Raw genomic sequence first — 2,241 nt, 5'->3', positions numbered from 1 at the left:
ATGTTCGCCAAGGACCCTTTCCCTATTTTCCCCCATTATCCTTTTCTACCCTCCCCTCTGGTTACTGTCAGTACATTCTTTATTTCAATGTCTCTAGTTATATTTTGCTTGCTTATTTATTTTGTTGATTATGTTCCACTTATAGGTGAGATCATTTGGGGTTTGGGGGTTTTTTTGTTTTGTTTTTTAACTTTCAGGGTACTTTATTTTTAAAATGGGTCACAACACTAAGCTTCTGTCCTCTTCTGCCAATCTACAAGCTACAAATCCCGCTTGGCAGCTTAGGGGCACTCTTTGGTAGCATTTGAAAATTGAGTAAAAATCCATATAAAACAAATATTAAAATAGTTTCCATAGAAACACAGATAAGAGTGACTCCATCTCCTAGTCTTTCATGTTGTTCCATCTCTGCCAACTGTGCTTACAAAGACATTTCAAAACCAGCAATAATGAAGTTAAGTGATCCCCTCCAATCCCTTAATTCAAGCTATCCTCACAGTAACAGCTACAAGAGTGGCATCTGCTCATTACTAGGAGTTGAAGCACAGGCTGCTGGGTGGCCCCTCATCCCACTCTCCTAGGCCCAGGACACAGGCAGAGTGCTGACATCCTGCTCTTCCACCTCAGCTGGAAAGCCTTGCTTCTGAACTTGCTGCATCAGATACCTTGTCAGCCCTGACATCACATAATAGACGATTGGTACCCTGGAATCCATTGAAAGCAGAAACATCAGCAATGGTGTAGGAACCCATGTTTTCAAAGAGCATCTCATCCCCCTCATGCATTCGGGCAAGCCACAGTGCTCGACTATGCAATCAAGGCCATCACATGTTGGTCCCATATGCTGGATGAATGCTACTTCCCATCTTATTTGGGCCTCTCCTGCAGAAGGAGCTTCACATGTGCATGATCATAGAGTACGCAATTAAATGATCCATAATATGTGAATGATCCATCATTCACATAATACAGAAAGGTTTTTTCATTCAACTCGTCTTCATCAGAGCCTGTTTGTTTCTTTAATATGAGTTGTTTGACAATGATATTAGCTGCAGTGAAAACTGATGCAACATAGTATCTGCCTGGCTCCACTACCAGCCTCACTCCTGAGTTGGATGGAAAATACTTGTCCAAGGCTGGGTGGCTGACATTGGCGATCTCTTCAAATTTAAGGTCTATATCCTCAGATCCAGGAAAGCCACGACCATATCAAGCGGATACATGTTGAAACCACCCTCAGCTCCCATGTCAAAGACATGGCAGGCATTGGAGATGGCTTGCACAAAGGCCTTAGGATCAATATATACACTCCCCAGGTGGAAGCTGACACCAGTGACATCAGTATTTAGCTCTTTTGCCATTCCAAAAGAAGTCTGCTGGTTTTGAGAGTGGCACCAAATTTAACACTGAGACAACAGACTGCTTTGGAATCATCTGTGGTGAGCTGCAAAACCAATTTTGCCTTTGGAGGTACCCTGGCAACTTTCATCGACTCGACTTTATTATCAAAGTCATCATCTGGACTCCCTTATTGGCAGCATATTTAATCTGAGACACTTGTTTACAAGGATTTGCATAGATAATCCTCCCTGGAGGTACTCCAAGACTCTGCACCAATTGTATTTCAGTCTTGCTGGCATAGCCAAATCTGGTCCCGCTGGCCACAAGGTCTTCACTTTGACTCTGCAGTCATTGCATTTGGGTCACTGCATGAAAGAGGGTGACCTGAAGAAGAACTTTTGACCATTTCAGATGTTTCTTTAGAATATCTCCCAGGTCCACTGCAAGGAATGCATCCTTATCATTGGAAGAAGAAAGTTCATTAATTTTTTCGTCCAGAATGTCCTTGGCAATAAAGCCTTCATTAGGGAAATGGCAGCCAAAACCCTTATCACTAAAGCTGTTCATGGTTATGGATGTTCATCTGAAACTCAACAAAAAGGAAAACTAAAGTGGAATTGAAAGAAATTATTGCCAGCTTTTCACAAAGGCAGTTCTCCAGAAATTTCAAGTCCCACGGAAGATGGGTGTTCTCGTGTTCTCTTTGTGCAGTGATGGAAAGTCCTCAGAGAACAAGGGTGCCTAAAGCCAACCACATGGACGTGCCACAGTCTTTGGGAGCCCACAAGACCTCCTGGCACCCCCTTGAGCCACCTGCCTGGCCACCAAGTCACTCCCTCATGCAGAGGAAGGCCAGCCTAGGTGGTGCTAGAGTGCTGGCCGGGGAAAAGGGAATGAGGC

The 2,241-nt window shown here is 43.9% G+C and overlaps 1 pseudogene; it reads right to left on the bottom strand.

Annotated features, from left to right (window-relative positions):
* Positions 1 to 428: 428 nt before the first annotated feature.
* On the bottom strand, positions 429 to 1,908 carry LOC118501247 (annotated as a pseudogene).
* Between the last annotated feature and the right edge of the window lie 333 nt (positions 1,909 to 2,241).

The sequence above is a fragment of the Phyllostomus discolor genome, chromosome 6 (genome assembly GCF_004126475.2).
Source record: "Phyllostomus discolor isolate MPI-MPIP mPhyDis1 chromosome 6, mPhyDis1.pri.v3, whole genome shotgun sequence".
Taxonomy (NCBI): Eukaryota; Metazoa; Chordata; class Mammalia; order Chiroptera; family Phyllostomidae; genus Phyllostomus; species Phyllostomus discolor.
The sequence above is the reverse complement of the archived record's forward strand: the minus strand, read 5'-3'. Positions and strand labels throughout refer to the sequence as shown.